This window comes from Neovison vison, chromosome 11 (assembly GCF_020171115.1).
Source record: "Neovison vison isolate M4711 chromosome 11, ASM_NN_V1, whole genome shotgun sequence".
Classification (NCBI taxonomy): Eukaryota; Metazoa; Chordata; class Mammalia; order Carnivora; family Mustelidae; genus Neogale; species Neogale vison.
In genome coordinates this window covers 194,567,326-194,588,040 of record NC_058101.1, presented here as the reverse complement: position 1 = coordinate 194,588,040, position 20,715 = coordinate 194,567,326, and the positions used below count along the sequence as shown (strand labels likewise).

The 20,715-nt window shown below is 41.2% G+C and overlaps 1 pseudogene; it reads left to right on the top strand.

Moving 5' to 3' along the window:
* Nucleotides 1-131: 131 nt before the first annotated feature.
* LOC122889954 lies at nt 132-19,754 on the top strand (annotated as a pseudogene).
* The last annotated feature ends 961 nt before the right edge of the window (nt 19,755-20,715 follow it).

The following is a 20,715-nucleotide window of genomic DNA, read 5'->3' as shown; positions in this document are numbered from 1 at the left end:
GAGGGAAGTATTGGGAGCTCAAAGAACAACCACGGAAGGGGGCGTGGCTTTGTGCCTGAGGGGCGGGCTTTGTGACGCCTTGGCGGGCCGGCTGCGGAGGTTTGAAAGTTGGAACCGACCACTCCCTAAATGGGGCACTTTTCCTCCTTTCTCGCTCTCAGGGAGTTTACCCTGCCCGGTTCCGTTCTGTTGCCAAGTCACCTTCAGTCTTCTTTTTCTTACTCCAGAGCGTCTCCTGAGGTGTAACTCCATGCAAGAAGGGTACGTTTATCATGTCCCACGTGGCCTCGTCTAAGAAATAAAGTGTAACTCACAGAATTTTTATCAGAATTAAATGAACTAATGTATAGAAATCGTTCTGACCATATTTAGCCCACTGGTAATTTTTAAATATGGGGTCTGGCCCCCTGCGCCCCGTTACTCCCTTGGTCTCTACATCCGCTCTTGGAAGTACCCTCGCTCCATCCACTTTGTTAATAGTCCCATAAATATAAGGGTTCCGATTGCCAGGATTGGAATTCAAACTCTTTTTTTTCTAGCTGTATAAATTTGGGCAAGCTGTTGAACCATTCTGTGTCTCATGTTCTCCCCTGCCAAACTGATTGAATAGTTCAGTAATTGTTAACTATTAAAGCTACGATCTTTTTTCTCTTCTGTTCTCTCTACTTTTATATCTCACCTTAAGTTTGACTCAAAAAATTACGAATGTTTTCCTTTTGAATTCTTTCCAGCTGAACCTCTCTTCTCTCTCCCTCCCAAACTAAGATAAAAACGTAACTACTCTCCGTCACTCACCTTCAGATGACTTTCTTCAGCAACTCCTTTTTCTCTTTCCTCCGCCTGTACCTACTTTTATGGCCTTCCATCAAAAGAGATGTGTCCGTGCATGGGATAATCTCGGGTGGTCTCCGTTTCCTGCCTCCTATTTAATAGTAAACGAGGCATTGTGGTAGTTTAGAGAAATGGCCTTATTCCAGTAGAGGGGACGGGAATGGAGACTGTCTTAAGAAAAAACAAGGTTTACATGGGTCAAATAGAAATTTGTCTCTACAGAATATTAAACCCAGGTGACAAATCGTTCTTTTGTTTATTTTTTTAAAAGATTTTATTTATTTATTTGACAGAGACACAGCAAGAGAGGGAACACAAGCAGGGGGAGTGGGAGAGGGAGAAGCAGGCTTCCTGCTGAGCAGAGAAGCCCATATAGGGCTACATTCCAGGCGGTGGGGATCATGACCTGAAACGAAGGCAGACACTTAACGGCTGAGCTGCCCAGGTGCCCCCAAATCGTTCTTTTATATGTTCAGTATTAAAGGTAATTACTGTGATGTTAGTATTCTCACCTAAATAAATAAGTAGGTTTATTTAGGACTACCATGTACATAAAACAAGGTCAGGAATGTAATTAATATTATGAGTGACATTTGTTATCAATCTGGGATTTCAGATTATAACTTTGACCAATATTCATCTGTTTCATAAATTTGTACCGTTGTTTAAAATACATGGTTGAATAGGAAAACCTCCATCAGTACAATTAAAATCTGTCACAATACACATTCTTCTGGTTTTGAATCTTAAGTTAATGCACAGCACAGGATAGCATTGAGAAGTGTATTATGTATTATCAACATAATACATTAGATGCCCCTAACTCAATTTGTGCCCCTTGACTATGGCCATCTCCCTGAATGAGAAATATCCCACCTGGTCCCCTGATGGCCAGTTATGAGAAGCTGTCATATTTACCCTAATTCAAATGTATCTACTGCATCTATTTATCAATACAGATAAATAAGAAAATTTCTGGGGGATAAAGATTAAAAGGCCAGATTGCCTGAAACTATTCTACTGGTAAACATCTGAAAATGGGTTCGATCAATTGGAAATTGCTTTTTCCCCCTCCAGTGGAAAGTAGTAAATGTACTTTACATTAAGTATTTATAAGGTTTAGGTTTATATGGACTAATACTGAGCTCTAAACAGGAAAGGGCTGAGATCATTACTTAATCTTTTACAGCTAAACGCAATTCCATGAGGAATGTACTGTGCCCTAATGAAAAGAGCAAAGCTTGAAGTCAGATGAGCTTGAATCATATCTCTGACCATTACTAGTTGGTTAATCTTAGTAAATATGCTTCAGCTCTGTCATTCTAAAATTCTGATTTTATCGTAGCATTGTCATGAGGATTAGAAGACCTGGGTGTTTTATAAGTCCTTCTGGAGTGTTAGTTTCATTCTTTTATGAGGCATACATCAGATGTTAATAGGAATTCATAACCACTACAACATCCTTTCTGACAAAGACAGCAACTGGGAATAAATATCCAACATTTTACACGTAGCAGAAATCTTAAGCAAAGAAAGATCAGGTTTAATTGTTTCCTCATCTGAAAATTCAAGATTTTATACAGGCCCTGACTATCTCCAAGAATTGTTGAGGATCATAGTCATGTGACATCTTGCCATTTTCAAAAATATTTTCAGAAAAATCATGTCCGTGTGGTATAAAAACGTGAGCACACAACTCTCTCTTGAGCCATACTGTTGACACAAAAGAAAGAGCCACCAACTCAAAGGGCACTTGCCTTCTGGGCTATGATGTAATGTTTGTTTTTCCCCATGGAGATCATATGAACACACTTTGTAAGTTACACAGTCATTAACTTGCAGTGTCCATAGTTCAATTAGACGGTGTGATTATTCCATCCATGTACTTCTCATTAGTCTGCCCCAGATCCAAGTTCACTGGTTAGCAGTATCTCAGATCTGCTAAATCCACTTTTTCTTCCTTGCTCTGAGCAAAGCCTCTGCAAATTCACGAGCACAGGCTAGAGCTAAGCTGAGGCATTGCCATTTCCTCACCTTGGCCTTAGAAGATAAGTTATTCTCGTGCCAGAAATGCCCTTTGCGCCAATGGCCCAGATTTCTCTCTCTGAAGGTGGTATAGAGCCAAGAGAAATTTTAGATGAATTTCCATCTGGAAACCTAGGAGAATATTTTCTTGAAAAGCCATAGATGGGCAAAACTTACAATAGCTGCAATCATGCTAGCCATATTGTATCTGAGGATGTTTAATTAAAATAAAAGGCTTAACAACTTATTACAATGTAAGAAAAGTACAGTAATTTAAAGATCCCTATACACTAGTTTATTAGCATTTTCAGTTGCTTTTTAAGATACCTCTTATGTAGCCGAGTCTGGCCTCTGATAGCTCTGATTTTCTCCAGGTATGGTCTGTATACTTGGCAGTAGTCACTTCAGTGTGAAGTATCAGTTCTCGGAAAAGAGGCAATGTAATATACGAGTTAAGAATGTGGACTCTGGGGGCGCCTGGGTGGCTCAGTGGGTTAAAGCCTCTGCCTTCGGCTCAGGTCATGATCCCAGGGTCCTGGGATCCGGCCCCACATCGGGGTTCTCTGCTAGGCGGGGAGCCTGCTTCCCCCTCTCTCTCTCTGCCTGCCTCTCTGCCTACTCGTGGTCTGTCTGTCAAATAAATAAATAAAATCTTAAAAAAAAAAAGAATGTGGACTCTGCATTTAGACTGCATGGACATAAATCCTGGCTTTGTCACTAACTAGCTATGTGTGATTAAAGGATGCCACAACTTGCATTTTGACAGAGATAAATTAAAACTTACTTGCTATGCTTTAAAAAAATGGTAAACAAGCTTTCCCACCAAAATATTCTTGTAAGCATTTATTACAAAAGCAATGAAAATCATATATATGTAGATATACACTCCATTACAGATTAGCATATGGCTTCATCCCTCAAAAGAGTTTACAAATACCTGCTATCCCCCAAAGTCATAAGCAAGTTTAGAAAAGTTCCAGGGGTGCCTGAGTGGCTCATTGGGTTAAGCCTCTGCCTTCTGCTCAGGTCAAGATCTCAGGGTCCTGGGATCAAGCCCCACTTCGGCCTCTCTGCTCAGCAGAGAGCCTGCTTCCCCTCTCTCTCTCTGCCTGCCTCTCTGCCTACTTATGACCTATCTCTGTCAAATAAATAAATGAAGTCTTTAAAAAAAAAAAGAAAGAAAGAAAAGTTCCAGAAAGCTCTGGAATGTATTGATAAGGAATAGCATAACTAGCTAACAATGCATATGTAATGCTGCAATGGCTTATGTAAGTTGGGGTGTAGCCAATCAGAATAGGGCTGATGCAAGTGCAAGCCAGTAGATCCTAAGGTACACCCAGAGTGCTCAGCCTCCCCACTCAGAACATGGGGCTAGCCAGCCAAGCCATGATGACTATATATCCCCAACTATCATGGGTCATGGACCACCACATAATGATCATGACTTCACCCCTGGTGAAGACTAAAGACCTTGGCAAGCAGAGCCCACCAGGTCTATGGTGGGAGTCAGTGGCACCAGGGACATTGAGAGACACTAGTCAATCCCCAAACAGGTGGTGTGGGCCTTCTACCAGCTATCATCTCTTGCTTACTTGCAGTTGTTACTGGGCTCATTGAAGGAAATAAATGAATGGAAGTTGTTTGAGTTAAACGGTATTTGTGTGCAGTTTCTCATGGTATTGCCTATTCCTTCATATCCTATCTTTGTTTTGACATCATAGCTCAGAAGAAAATGGTGAGTGATCCAGGAGAAGTTATTTAACCTCTCTGTCAACCCAACAGCAAGGTGAGGAGAGAAGAGTTGTTGTGAGAAATAAATGAGTTAATATATGTCTAGGGCTTAGAACAGCTCCTGGCATGTGATAAATTCAGCTCTTATTCAAAAAGATAGATGTACCTCTCTGCTTACTGAAGCATTATTTGCAATAATCAAATTATGGATGCAATCCAAGTATCTATTGATAGATGAGTGGATAAAGAAGATGTGATATATATGTATATATAAATATAGATATATGTTATATCTATATCTATCTATATCTATAGGAATATTATTCAGCCATGAAAAAGAATGAACTCTTGCATTTGCAACAGCATAGATGGATCCAGAAGGTATAATGCTGAGTGAAATAAGCCAGTCAGGGAAAGAAAAATACCATCTGATTTCCCTCTTACGTAGAATTTAAGAAACAAAGCTAATGAACAAAGAAAAAAGAGACAAATGAAAAACCAGACTGGTAACTATAGAGAACAAACTGGTGGTTACCAGAGGGGAGGTGGGGGCATGGGTGAAACAGGTGAAGGAGATTAAGAGTATACTTATCTCGATAAACACTGAGCTGTATAGAGTTGTTGTATAGAGTTGTTGGCTCACTATGCTCTATACCTTAACATAACACTGTATGTTAATGATACTAAAATTTTAAAAAATGTTTTAAAGTCCTGGAAAGTTAAAAAAAAAAAAAAGTTGGGTCTTATCATCAAAAACTGAGGAAGGCCTCTGGGAATGGGATATTAAAGGTTACCTGGAAAATATGACTAGTTTTGCCTGCCTGATAACATGGAGGTTTCTTTTCACCCAGTAACAACAATTTCCAGTCTCTTGCACCTACTTCTTCTTTTGCTTTACAGTGTCTTTTTTTTTTTAAGATTTTATTTATTTATTTGACAAACAGAGATCATAAGTAGGCAGAGAGGCAGGCAGAGAGGGAGGAAGAGAAGCAGGCTCCAGAGAGCCTGATGTGGGGCTCCATCCCAGGACCCCGGTTCAGGGCTCGATCCCTGGACCCCGGATCAGGGCTCAATCCCAGGACCCCAGGATCATGACCTGAGCTGAAGGCAGAGGCTTTAACCCATTGAGCCACCCAGACACCCCTTGCTTTACAGTGTCTTAAAGGAAGATCTAGTAAGCCTAGAAGCTGAAAGTGCCTCTTCTATTTGGGAAAATGCAAACACAGTCTCTTCTGGCTGCCACTGGGTGGGGGGTGGGGGTGGAAGGGGTGGAGACTGCAGAAGAGGGCGAAGGGCGCTGGAGGTATGTAGATTTCTCCCACAAAAGATTCTGTCCCCCTCTCAGTTCTGAGAAACCACTGTGGCTATTGTGTGACAGACCACCACAGCTGCCAAGACCACCTCAAGGGAACCCAACAACCGCGGTCCTCAGGTCACTGAGAAACAGGGTGTTTCCATACAGAAGATGAGTGTATCACCATAAATCCGCAAGCGTGTGAGAAGGGCCAATAAAGTGAAGGAGGAACAATCAACCCAGTGAATGAAAGGCCCTATATCAGAGAAAACAAGAGAGCAATCCAAAATTTATTTTTATATCCACATTTTGGGCTTGTAGCAGGCTGAATAAGGGCACCCCAAAGATAACCATATCCTAATCCCCAGAATCTGTGGCAGAAAAGGAGAGTGTCTGTGTGCAGTGTTGGAAAATGGATTGATATGAAGCCTGGAGTCCATCTTTCTGCACAAGAATAGGATGAAGTTTGCATAGTTGCTGCCACTTGGTATTACCAGAGGGCCATTATTCCCTAGTGTTTCTTTTTATCAGTTTATATCTAGCCAGCTTTACTCAGGGAAGGTCCTGGCCCCTATAGACACAGGAATGTTTCCTATGTGCCCCATGCCATACCAGACCGATCCCAAAATGAGTTAGACCTGGTCCTATCTTGGTGTTTATGGGTATTTATGGTTGAGTGCAAAGATAGATTCATAAACAGACAATGTCAACATAATGTTGTGAATGCTCCAAGGGCCATGCATACAGGGAACATCAGGGAAGTTCATGTGGTTGGAGTAGAGTGAGTGAGGAAGGGAGAAGAAATAGGGTCAAAGAATAACAGAATATCAGATTGCCCATGGCTTTGAAGTCCGTAGGTGAGTTGAAGGGTCATTAAAGGGTTTTGAGCAGAAGAATGACATTATCGGATGTATATCCTTAAAAATTTATTCTAGCTGCTATATTGAAAACAGATTCTAGGGAGGAAGAGGCTGTTAAAATATAAGAGATGATGGTGACAAGAAAAAGTAAAGACTGACTCTAAGGGTTTACCTGAGCATCTGGAAGGAAAGGGCAACGAACGGTTCTGGGGACATACATGGGGAATACTTTAAGAAGAAGATTAGGGGGTGCCTGGGTGGCTCAGTGGGTTGGGCTTCCACCTTCAGCTCATGTCGTGGTCTCAGGGTCCTGGGATTGAGCTCTGCATCCGGCTCTCTGCTCGGCAGGGAGCCTGCTTCCTCCTCTCTCTCTGCCTGCCTCTCTGCCTACTTGTGATCTCTCTGTCAAATACATAAAATCTTCAAAAAAAAAAAAAAAAAAAAAGAAGATCAGGATTTTGTTTTTAGACATGTTAAGTTTAAAATTACTGTTAGACATTCAAGTCTAGGCTTGGGTGTTGGGTGTATGATTCTGGAATTCAGGGGAGAGATCATAGTGAAGATATAAACTGGGAGACATCAGCACATAAACAATTTTTAGAACCATAAAGCTGGATGATATCACCAAAGAATCCCTATAGCTAGAGAAGAAGTCCAAGGATGATCCTTGAGGCATTCCAACTCCACTTCCAGGAAGGAACAGCCAAAGGGAAAGAGTAAAACAGGTAGAGTGTAGATTCTAGAAACCAATGAAGAAAATGATTCAAGGATGCACAGTAGATTAAATTAAATATCCCCATTCTTCACCCCTCCCTGTGTCCATGCTTTTTGCCATATGACAATGTAAGTATTGCCCCTAAAAATAGAACATATTTACAGGTCCTTTGATTTGGGGCTCAAAGACGTGATTTTCTTTGGCCAATAGAATGTTGGTGGAAATACCAGTGCCAGATCTAGACCTTACAGGCATCCTGTGTTTCCACTTGACCTCTTGCAGGAGATAAATGTGACGCGCCTGGTGAGTTCACTGGCCCAAGATAGAATAAGCTGTGTAGTGGATCTGAGCCCATCCTGTTGCCTGGTCCCTGGTAAGCCAAGCCTAGATTAGAAGACCCCTCATATGACCTGCAGATGAATGGGCAAAATAAATGCTTTCAACTACTGAGTTTGGGGGTGGATTTGTTCCACAGCACCATTGTAGCTGCGTAGCAAGGATGACAAGGAAATGGTAGGCAAACTGTGTCAACGATGACTGATAGAAAAGATCAGGATTGAGAATTGACTAACAGATGTAGCTACATGGAGGTGGCTGGTGCCCCTGAAGAGTAGTGTTAATTGAAGTGGCGAGGTGATGGCTTGAATGGAGCAGGTTCAATGAAGTGTGGGAAAAGAGAGATTGCTGAAAAAGAGTAGAGACAATTTTCAAAATAAACTTCGGGTACAAAGGAAGGGAGGGAATAAAGTAGCAACCCAAAGGAGGCATGATGTCAAGAGAGGGTTTTTTTAATGGAGGTACTTTCTTTTCCTCTTTTTGTTTTCTATTCCATCACATTTTTCTTAATGAATAGATGATATATCGTTTTTGTAGAATAAGTTTGCAAATATTTTCAGATCTTCCATTAAAGTAGTTGAAATATCATTGTGACTTATTCAACCCAATTTCAAATATTTAGATATATTTGCCAACATCCTCTTTTTTAGTAATATCTATTATTATTAAATTATAAATAATTATTATTATTAATAATAGTTCTACTGAGACACACTTCACATTCACATACAATTCACCCATTTAAAGTGTACCAGTCAATGGTTTTTAGTAGAGAGTAGATAGTATATTCAGCATTGTATTATCATCACAGTCGATTTAGAACATTTTCAGCACCCCCAAAAAGAAATAATTGTGCTTCTTAACAGGTTTTGTTTTAAGATTTTATTTATTTATTTGATAGACAGAGATCACAAATAGGCAGAGAGGCAGGCAGAGAGAGGGGAGGAAGCAGGCTCCCCGCAGAGTGGAGAGCCAGATGCAGGGCTCAATCCCAGGACTCTGGGATCATGACCTGAGCCGAAGGCAGAGGCTTTAACCCACTGAGCCACCCAGGTGCTCCAAAAGAAGGGTTTTTAAGATGGGAAAAACAAAGTATATTTTTCTGCTGATGAGAGGAATCCTGTAGAGAGGGGAATTCATGATGCAGGAGATACAGCTGAGAATTGCTGGGCAACGTGTCCTTAGATAATTAAAAGGGTGGACTGAGCTCTAGAGGACAATCACTGAGAGTCCATCTTTAGTAACAAAAGAAAAGGCAGCATAGATGGTCACATGTGCAATGAATGGTTACAGATGGTTGTGGGAGATTGAGAATGACCCTTGACTGCTTCTATTTTCTCAGTGAAATAGAAAGCAGGAAAGGCAAAACTTTCTTTGTTTCTCCCAGCATCTCCTTGGCTCAAATTGGGTCCCATGTCCTTTCAGAAGTATGACTTTCTGATTGTTTGTATTTGGAGATGAAGCGTAGTTTAAGGAGATGTGTATGGGTGCCCAGGCGACAAGGTGGAGGGTGATGTTTAGTCTCATGGGTCTTCTTGGCTAGGCTGTGGTGCCAGGTGTTTGATCAGACAATAATCTAGTGTTGCTATGAAGATGTTCTGCAGATGTTTTCAGCATCTACAGTCAGCTGATTTTAAGTAAAGGAGATTTTCTTCCATTTTTGTGGGTGGGTCTCATCCAAACAGTTAAAAGTTTTCTAAAACAGCCTTAAGCTGGGTGAGAGGGCAGTTTTAACTTTCAAACAAATTTCAGTTTTTATTGTTTTATGATTGGGGGAGGGCTATTTAATCTTATCTGTCCTTTTACATTTGAGAAGGTAGGACCCGCATCTTGTCCAGAGTGGATTTCTCTATTACCACATCTTGACTACACTGTTTACTCCCGGCTTTTCCAGTGTGTGTACCAGGCTCAGTACTGGATGGTATTCCACAATGGGTGAATTTCCTTCCCTTGGCACCTTCCTGACATTCCAATTATACAAACTACATATGCAAAGCTGACTTTGAATAGGAATAATTATGGGTATCACAGAGGAGTGAGCGGTTCTTGCTACATAAAGTCATAGGAAGAATGAGCAGGGCTCTGTTCAGTTTCCTGCTGTACCCTCCAGACTCTGGGTCTGGTTCAGCTATCAGGAAGGAAAGGAGTACTAATAAAATCTAGTCCATTGGGAGATCAGCAGGTCTCTGCCCTCTCATATCCTGGAAACTCCTACGCATGATGAAGAATGGTTTCTTTCTCTAGCAATCAAATTTGATCTCTTCATTCAAATTGTTCTCCCAAAATATATGCTAAGTATATATGATCAGAATTATTACAATGGGGCTTCTCTCTTTTTTAATAATTTTTTTTATTTTTTAATAAACATACAATATATTATTAGCCCCAGGGGTACAGGTCTGTGAATCATCAGGTTTACATACTTCACAGCACTCACCATAGCACATACCTTCCCCAATGTCCATAACCCCACACCACCCTCTCCCTACCCCACCCCCTGCCCCGGCAACCCTCAGTTTGTTTTGTTAGATTAAGAGTCTCTTATGGTTTGTCTCCCTCCTGATCCCATCATGTTTCATTTATTCTTTTCTTACCTCCCAACCCCCCTCCCCACGTTGCATCTCCACTTCCTCATATCAGGGAGATCATATGATAGTTCTCTTTCTCCGATTGACTTATTTCGCTAAGCGTAATACCCTCTAGTTCCATCCACGTCATCACAAATGGCAAGATTTCATTTTTTTGATGGCTGCATAGTATTCCATTGTGAATATATACCACATCTTCTTTATCCATTCATCCGTTGATGGACATCTAGGTTCTTTCCATAGTTTGGCTATTGTGGACATTGCTGCTATAAACATTCGGGTGCACGTGTGGGGCTTCTCTCTTTGACAAGAGATTGTGCTTTCAAAAATTCAGAGTTCTATACAGAGCTTTAAAGATACAATTTTACAGTCCTTTCTTATATCCCTTTTTTGGCTATTCTGCATCTACTTCTGTATCCCCATCCACAGTTAAGAATAAAGTCCTCAAGATGATATGGTCATCTCATTTGCATTTTGAGGTTGGCAATCAGTCTCTGGTAGGTCTCCTGTAATGTACTCCGATTCTGGAGACTCCGATGTAAGCAGGACTGATGTTCAGCCAATATGCAGAAGTAAGGGCTCCATCAACTGTTGCTGACTGACCTCTATCTGACTGGTTGGTAACTGGGCCATAAAGGTTGTTAAATATTTTGAATATCATCTCTGCATATGGGTCCTCCTATGCAGAGAGTGGCAAATACATACGACTCTTCTATGTTGAAAGCTCCATAGAATCACATGGTCGATAATAATAGCTCTTTTATTTGTCACAACACTGGAAATGTCACAGACTTTCTGTAAATATTAATCAGTCCGTTAGGTGCAGTGTGTATTCATGAAGTACCATCATTGATTCTCAAGATCTCATTAAAAATGATAAGTAGTATTAACAGCATTGCAATCATTGATGGAGCTGCCCCCTGAGGGCCCACAGCCCCTGTGCTTCTAGAGCCAGACAGAAGGCAGTATTCTGTGTTGTGCTCTGCCCAAGATCATACTACAGTCTTCCTTGGGAGAGCTCCATGCCATCCCAAGGACTCCCAACGAGGGGACTTACGGATGCCAGTGAGCCATATCTTTCTAGCATGTTCCCTCAACACCTGACTTGGGCAGAATATTTGAACAGCATTTGGCAGTTTGGGCACTATCATTTGGATTTATAGCTCAAGCGCACTTAGACTTGGTTAAAGGGATCTGTTCTGTTATCGCAGATGGGTTTTATTGGATTCCGTTTCTAGTTTTATAGGAAAAAAAAAGCAAAGAAAATGGATGGAATGTGGCTAATGTGGGTAATTATCTTTACGATTCTTGCCACTACAGTACTCTCAAATTCATTCTACCATTTTTCTTTCGGCTCTCTGAGAAACAAAGCTCTTAGGAAGGTGGAACTTATTGAAAATCTTTAGACTTCAGCCAACCCTTTCTAAAGAGCAAGCGCATCATTAGGGCTTTTCTCAAGCACTTTCTCAACTTTAATTATACAAAGCTTTTATTGATTTGGCTGACTTAATATCTTAAGCCTTGATTAACATTGGAAACTTATAATCATCACTATTCAGACCTGGAGAGGGAGAGGAGAGCCAAAGACGACAGCTACCAAGGCTGGCCAGCGTTAGAGCAGGAAGCTTCAGAGTGACAGAGACATGAGTTAAGACAAGGAACCCAGTGGCTCTTGGTAGCAACTGAGAGCACTCAAGGTGCTTCCTGATCATGTCAAATCAAAACATGTAAATACTGAGAAAGTCAGAGCTTACTGAAGACTAAAAGAACTTCTTTCTTTCAAGGTGGACTGCAATAACACGTAAGAATGCTATCAGTACATTCATTTATCAGGTCCATACTAAAATGCTTCTCAGTGACCCCCCAAAAACGTAGCCTATGGAGCTCCTGTGCAACGCACTCAGAGCATCCCACCTCAGTTTATCTGACTTAAAAGTTTGGGTTCTCCTTATTTTGTTTCCTGCCTTACTGTCCTTAGAATGCCTGGCTTCTAGGTTGCCAGGGATATTAAGATATTACTGACTCAACAGCAGAGACTCTTCCCACTATGATTTATTACAAGTAAGTGCCATGGGAAACAAGCATGTGTAAGAGGATGGTTGAAAAAACCCTTGCTGACAACCACATCTCACTATTATTTCCCCTCATAATGCAAGAGTCTTGACCTTACCCATCTGTGATACTGAAATATGGTCACATATGTATACCCACGCGTCTACCCTTTCGCTTGCAAAATGATTAAGAAGTCCAAGCTTTTCCTAGGTTTCCCCTCTCCAAATACCCTCTAAAACTCCCAGGGAGGCTTAAGCCTTTTAATGAATCAGCCCTCCCTATCGCCGTCCAGCAGCGATAATAACGACCCTCCCTCCGGTTGGGTTTCAAAAAAGAGCCCTTTATTTCCTATGGCCATCGCTTATATAGGGGAGCTAAGCCAATCAGCATAGACTGCGATATGCATCCACCAATCTTAAGCTTGTTACCAAGTACCCACAGCATAGAAATAGTTCAATAGCCAATAGATACTACTTCCTGTTTACAATCAGTCACTCTAGACACACCTTCTGGCAAATCGCCAGGCGCCTTTTTGCAAAGCTCTGCGGTTGATGGATCTCCGGGCCCCTGGAGCCTCCGCCCTCGACACCTCCTGCCAGCTACTGCCTGCTGGAAGAGTAAGATCTCACAAATGTTGAGAAGAGCAGACTCCACGGTCCTCTGATGTTGAGAAGTCCGGGTCCATTTGTCTTGGGTGTCTCCAGCTGTAGGGCCTCCCAGAAGTCCCTCACCCTGCTGCAGCCAAACTCTGGCGGTCCTACAAAGATGGCCCCTGATTAGGAATCACCACCTGCTGATGGGCTAGAGTGTAATTATTCAATTTGCAAAATAAACAGTAAAATGTATAAAGTTTGTTAACGGAAACTTTGTCAGCTGTCTTCCGTCTTGATGTCGTTCCATGATAATATTCTCAAAAGTCGTCCTTAGAGTAACAAGAGGCAAATGTCATGAGGACCCTTATTTTATAGTCTTGGTGGCTTTGTTCCATTCATGGTAAAGCTTTTCTAAATAAAGTAGAAATTATAATATTCACTGCAAAGACATGAAACGTTGCAACTGACAGTAAGTTCAGGCGTAATGTTGTCTAAACTCCTAATTTTGTAGCTGAGAAAATAGTTACCTGTCATGTCATATGGTAGTGGTCCACATCTTGAGCCCAGACATGAAGATACTAGTTCAGAAACCATCTCCCCAAATCCCCAGCCAATCCTATTTTGAAGACAGTATTGAAGAGTCTTTCGTGCTTGAGTTACCCCATTGTTAAAGGAGCCTGGCTTTCCAAAATTCACGTTTTGAAGTGGGATGGGATGATGATGAAGGGGAGAGTTGAGAAGAGATATTCTGGTTCTTCTTTGGATGGCTGATGGTGGTGCCATAATTCTTTCTCAGAATGAATGAAAACTTCCTCAGAGCATTGGCTCCGCTCTCAGCAAACACGCCACTGTATTCATAGGATGGCTCACAGTCAACAAGCATGCGCCCATGCATTCTTCTACTTGATAACTGCAACCTGCTTGAGAGTGTGATCACATAGCTACCATGTATTTGTAGAAAGGAACCTAAAGCCAAAGAAGGTGAATTGACTTGTTTAGGTTTTTTCAGATCATACATGATAGAGCTGGCTTCCAATTAGTATTTTGGTTCTGAGTATGGTACTCTTTCTAGTAGAAAGAAGTACATCTTTCTTTCTCATGCCATATTTGCCCATTGACTGCTACTTTGATCTCAGTCACTTCCCATGCTCTGTACTGTACAACATGGGACATTTCCCAGGTTCCCTTGGTCCTTGGCCCCCCTGGGGGGCTCACTTAGTGGGAGACACTTATAGGAGGCGAAGAGGAAGGGAGAAGCCAGCAGAATTCTCTACCTCTCTAAGCTTCCAGGGGCATCCCTGGGCTGTAGTCTCTGCGGCATTTTCTCCTGCCAGAGAGGCTTTTCTTTATTGGAGCCAGATCTGCCCCCTGGGCCTCTGGGCTCTGGCAATATCACCTCCTTCTGTTGGCCCTCCAGCCCCAGGAGAAGTCAATGATTCCCTAATTTCTGGGGTGCTTTGTTATGCCTGGGTTATTTTCTCTGTCCCTTCCATAATCTTTGCATTTGATTCCCAATATTAAATTCTCTTCATCTGAGAGACCTACAGCAGATCCTAATGGATAAAATACATGAGTTTCTTTGAGTTTCTTTAAAAAACTGCTTATAAAGGTAACTAGCACCTTCATTGGACAAGCCTTGGCCACAGAGGGAGTTTGCCAGACATTTTATGGGCATGTATTTTGACTCTTGGCTTCAAAGAAACGACCTTAATAGTGCCATTTTTGGTATCCTTGGTTATCAGAAGCTATACGAAATTTTACCAAGGTGAAGTTTCCTTCACCTTCCCCCACCTGTCCCCTGTCTGTCCCCAAGAAAGAGATGGGTGTCTTTTGAAATGGGTCCCTCAGCCATCAAGGCCTAATGTCAGGTACTTACACTAGCTGGTGATGTTATGTGCTTATATATTTATTTATGTGCTTATTTATGTGCTTATTGGCCACACAATATATATACATATATATAACATATATAAAATATATTTAAAATTATTTATTTTTTTTAATTTTTTAATTTCTTTTCAGTGTAACAGTATTCATTGTTTTTGCACCACACCCAGTGCTCCATGCAATCCGTGCCCTAATACCCACCACCTGGTTCCCCCAACCTCCCACCCCCCGCCCCTTCAAACCCCTCAGATTGTTTTTCAGAGTCCATAGTCTCTCATAGCTCACCTCCCCTTCCAATTTCCCTCAACTCCCTTCTCCTCTCCATCTCCCCTTGTCCTCCATGCTATTTGTTATGCTCCACAAATAAGTGAAACCATATGATACTTGACTCTCTCTGCTTGACTTATTTCACTCAGCATAATCTCTTCCAGTCCCATCCGTGTTGATACAAAAGTTGGGTATTCATCCTTTCTGATGGAGGCATAATACTCCATAGTGTATATGGACCACATCTTCCTTATCCATTCATCCATCGAAGGGCATCTTGGTTCTTTCCACAGTTTGGCGACCGTGGCCATTGCTGCTATAAACATTGGGGTACAGATGGCCCTTCTTTTCACTACATGAAAGGTGCCCTCTCAATGTGGTTTTAATTTTAATCTCCCTGATGGCTAGTGATGATGAGTTGAGGATCACTGTTTTAGATGAGGTTATATACCTCAAGTGATTAAATACCAGCCTTGTTTGTGATATAGAAGTTGGACGAAATTTGCATGGTTCCCGGTTTTAATTACTTCTTAGGTATCAGGCTTTTGATAATTCAACTTCTGTGGATTTTCTGGGGTTTTAATATATTCTCTTGTTCACCATGCAGCAACAGAGGAAGTCAAGGCAGACCTGAAATTTAAAAATCCCAGTACTTTTTCACCTAACACCTTCAACCCCCCCCAGAGATCGTTATCTGGATGTGTTGTAACACCCTGGAAATACACATCTTACTAAAAGGAACAGGTTGTTACTATTGACCTAAAGAATTAGGAAACTTGTTTGGATATCAGCATGAACCCTCAAAACTCCTGACTAGTAGAAGTCATTTTATACACATGGCTTTTTTAAAGAATAATTATCTTGAAGAACTCTTGCTTATTAGACTAGGTTGGAAAAATTATCATTGGCCATGTGAATATGTAATTACCATGATTTATTTGTCAAGTACTGAACATAGGTAAATTTCCTGCACTTTTATTGAATTTGAGAAGTTAATTAGTATGACTATTAAGCAAAACCCAGAGATCATTATATATGAAATATTTCTCTATAATTCTAATAAACTGATTTCAAAACCTATTAGGCTTGAAATTTCACTCAGTAGTCCCCAAACATTTTTTCCCTTTGGTTAATGGATCTCTACATTTATCCTTCTCACTGAAAATATACTAGGACTATTTAAAAGGTTTATAACCGTTCTTGCTGGACATACATAATTAAGTTTATTTTCTGTGAAAATCTGCGGAAATGTCCTTTGGAATTAATGGAAATGTACAATTTGTTTTATTGTTACTTAGTATTTATGTAGCACTTCATATTTCTAAAGTACTCTATAATCACTAGTTCCTCTTGAACTATTTTTATGTCATTTATTATAATGTTCTTTTGATACAATATGTGATTTACTTCTGTCATGCCTTTTGATGTATTTCAAGAGAATAGAATGAGATGGGCTTTTATAATATCCTGGGTTGGGGGGTCCCCAAGATCCGCCCCCAGATTTGATGGTTCACTGGGGAGACCCACAGGATTCAATATCTAGCCACACGGACAACTATGATTTATTACACTAAAAGGATGTAAAGCACAATTAGCCAAGGGAAAAGGTATGTGAGATGAAGTCTGTGGGAGACACAGATGCAGGTTTCCATGGGTCCTCTCCCAGTGGATCCACATAATTCTTCCAACAACAAGTTGTGACAACAAATGTTGTCTATCATGGAAGCTCATTAGAGACTTACTTCCCGAGGTTTTAACTGAGAGCTGATCACAGAGGCAGTCGTTGCCTGGCATGTCCCATATATCCAGACCACGAGAAAGAAAGCAGGCATTCAGCATTTTGATGATTAATTTTATGTGTCAATGTGGTTGGGCCACAGTGCCCAGATACTTGGTCAAACATCTGATGTTCCTGTGAGGGTGTTTTGTTTGAGATTTATGTTTAAACTGGTGGACACTGAGTAAAGCAGACTATTCCCCATAACATTGGTGGGTCTTGTCTAGTCACTTGAAGGCCAGGGCAAAGGACAAAAAGAAAAAACTGACTGCTCCCAAGCAAAAAGAAATTCTGCCAGCAGATGGCCTTTGAACTTGAATTGCAACATTGGCTCTTTCTGGATCTCAGGCCTAATGGTCCACAGTGCAGAGATGCAAATTTTGGGACTTGCCAGCTTCCATAATCATGGAAGTCAATTCCTTAAAGTAAATCTTTTTTTCTCTCTCTCTTTCTCTGTCTCTATCATATCTCATATCGTACCTCATATATATCTCATATGTATCATATATCTCTATATATGCATCTATCTCTCTATATATCCTATTGGTTTTGTTTCTCTGTAGAACCGTAATACAAGTATATACCATATTGTTTGTACGTTGAGACACAGTGAGCCCTTCTGCTTGCATAGTGGTGGGAACACTCCTGAAATATAAGTTCCCAGATGCCAGCCAAGGGTTAATCTTGCAGCAGGGCCTTTCCAAGAATAGAAGTTCAGGCCTTCTGGGTTAACTCTTTTCTCATATACCCCCACCTCATATACTATATATAAAAAGAGACAAAACAAATGAACAAAAAAGACAAAAAACAAAACAAAAAGAAAAGGGTGGGGGAGGTTTTCTTGTTTCTTTGTTGGATCCTTGTGACTGTATACTTTGTTTAAAAACTAGGGGGTAGGGGAGAATTTCTTGTGTCCGCAGGACTGGAGGAACGTTCTTGTTACATACAAAGCCATAAACCAGCTAAAGCATTCCCTATACTTGTCTCGTGTTTCCATTTAGCTTACCATCAGACAGCATCATTCAAGTAAAGAAGTTGGTATCAGGCCACTGATGGGAAAATGGTGGACGGGAAGGAGGGAGAGGAGAAGCCCGAGAAACCGCAGCAAGCTGGAGCCGCTGGAGAACCTGAAGAAGAAGTAGAAAAAACTGTCAAAATTAAGACTATTTCTTCCAGTTATGGAGGGGAAAGTTCCAGTCACAGCTCTGAGATGCAATCAGCTGAAGCAGCAGCTGCGGGCCTCCCAACAAAACCTACAAAGATCTCCAAGTTGGGATTTGCCATAGGTAGACGACAAAGCAAGCCTCAGCCATATCCATCAAACTTGGATCAAGGAAACCTAAAGAACTGTTCCAACACTTGCTCCAAAAAACGTTTCAGTCGCAGCAGCTTTTAATGAAGATGAAGCTATTGAGCCAGAGGAAATGTCTCCAGAAGCAAAGATAAGGATGACGAATATTGGAAGGGATACACCAACGTCAGCAGCACCAAACTCCTTCAGTAAAGGAAAGCATGGTTTTTCTGATAACCGGAAGCTCTGAGAGCAAAATATAAAATCTCACCTTACAAATGTCCATGACCAAGACAATGAAATGATGTGTTTTGAAATTGGGGTGTGGGGTGGGTGTAAAGTTAAAAGGGAAAAATTTCCTTTTTTAAAGGATGGTATAAGACTATCTTCGGAGCTGTCTTTTTTTTTTTTTTAAGATTGAGAGGTATGCTAATAAATGAGGGTTGAAATTAGAAGTAATTTGTGTTTAATATACAGATTTCAAGACATTTGCCAATTTTCTAGTTTCATGTGGTTCGTTTCCAAAGGTTACAGAATAATGGGAATTATTCTGTATTATACAGAATACATTATTCTGTAATAGACAGAATATATACAGAATAATATACAGAATAATGGGAAAAAAATCAAAAATGGTGAAAAGAAAAAAAAAGAAGTTGGTATCAAAAAGGGTTGATCCAATTTGGTAGTCTTCAGATCTGAGCTGCTCACAGTCTCTGTCCTGTGATTTTTTTCAACAGATAGCATAACTTTTCTTTTACCTTTGCAGGAAATTCCATGCTTGAATGTGCCCTGAGTGATGAAGCATGACAAGAACTAGCACCCAGTAGCCGTCAGAATAAAAATGGTTTGACAGCTGGTCCTCCAGGGGCTTGCCCCTCTCCCGCAAGCCATCAGCAACTGAAGATACTCCTGGGATACTAGGATGGTGACTTTCCAAGCAGAAGCAGTGTTTTCAGAATCTGTACTTGTTTACTGAACAGATCCACATGAAGAAGCACACAGGGATGGGCAGGGGCAGAACTCAAGTTCCAATGCTTTGCCATCTCAAACTTTCATTTTTTTGGTCTCAACATTCTGACAATGTCTTCAGTAGTCTCCCTGTGTCTTCTCTCCCCATTTTTAATTTATTTCATAGGGTGCCATAAGAATTTTTCTATTAACACGAATCTGGTCATATTGCCTCTCTCAATTGCCGCTCACTGTGTCTGGTCTACGGAATAAACTCTCAAGCCCTTGGCACGGCATTGAGAGGATGTCAGAGTGTGACCTGAATATATCCTTCCGGCCATAGTTCTGGTTGCCGCTTCATCAAGGGTGGATCAGTCATTCCCCTTTGAACTCCAATTCTAAGAATCCATCAGACCTGGTGTGGTTTTATGTGGTTTTTAAGACCTACTGTCAATAGGATATGTACTTTTCAACTAAACTTAATATTGCGGGACAAACTGTGTGGCTCAGTTGGTTAAGCATCTGCCTTCAGTTCAGGTCATGATCTCAGGGTCCTGGGAGCAAGTCTCATGCCAGGTTCCCTGCTCAGTGGGGAACCTGCTTCTCCCTCCCCTCCCTGCTCATTCTCCTCTTACTATCTCTCTCTCTCAAATAAATAAGTACAATAAAATCTTAAAAAAAAAATCTTAGTATTGAAATACACAAGTGTGTGTCACTAGATCAATTTTCAAAACTCACATACCACTGTCACCGTCACCCAAATCAAGAAACAGACCATCACCAGCACTGCCTCTAAGCCTCTCCAGACCCTCTTCCACCCACTCCCTGCCCCCCCTGCCTTTTACCACCTCTGATTCATTTTTCCTGTTTTCCAACACTGTAGGCATGGAATCATGCAGTATCAGCTCTTTGGTATCTGGCTTCTTTTGCTCAATGCATGTTTGCAAGGTGGATCTGTGTCAATGTAACAATTATTGGCTGTTTGGCTATTAAGAATAGTGCTGCTCTAAATGTTCTTGTATGTGTGTTTTGGTAACTGCAAGCATACATTACCTAGGACATTTATCTAGGAGTAAAATCACTGGGCCACAGGGGTGTGAATGTCCCCAGCTTTTGTAGCTACTACCAAGCAATTTACTAAAATAGTTGTGCCAATTTATATTCCCAGGGGCAAGGAATGGGCTTTCATTCACACCAGCACTTGGTATTGTGTCTCTTTTTCATATTAACACATTCGGTGGATGTGTAGTGATTATCTCATCAGGTTTTATTTTATTCTATTTTTTTAAAGATTTTATTTATTTGACAGACAGAAATCACAAGCAGGCAGAGGCAGGCAGAGAGAGGGGGGAAGCAGGCTTCCCGCTGAGCAGAGAGTCCAATGCGGGGCTCCATCCGAGGACCCTGGGATCATGACCTGAGCCAAAGACAGAGGCTTTAACCCACTGAGCCACCCAGGCGCCCCATCATTGGGTTTTAATTTATGTTCCCTAGTGACAACTGATGTTGAGAAACTT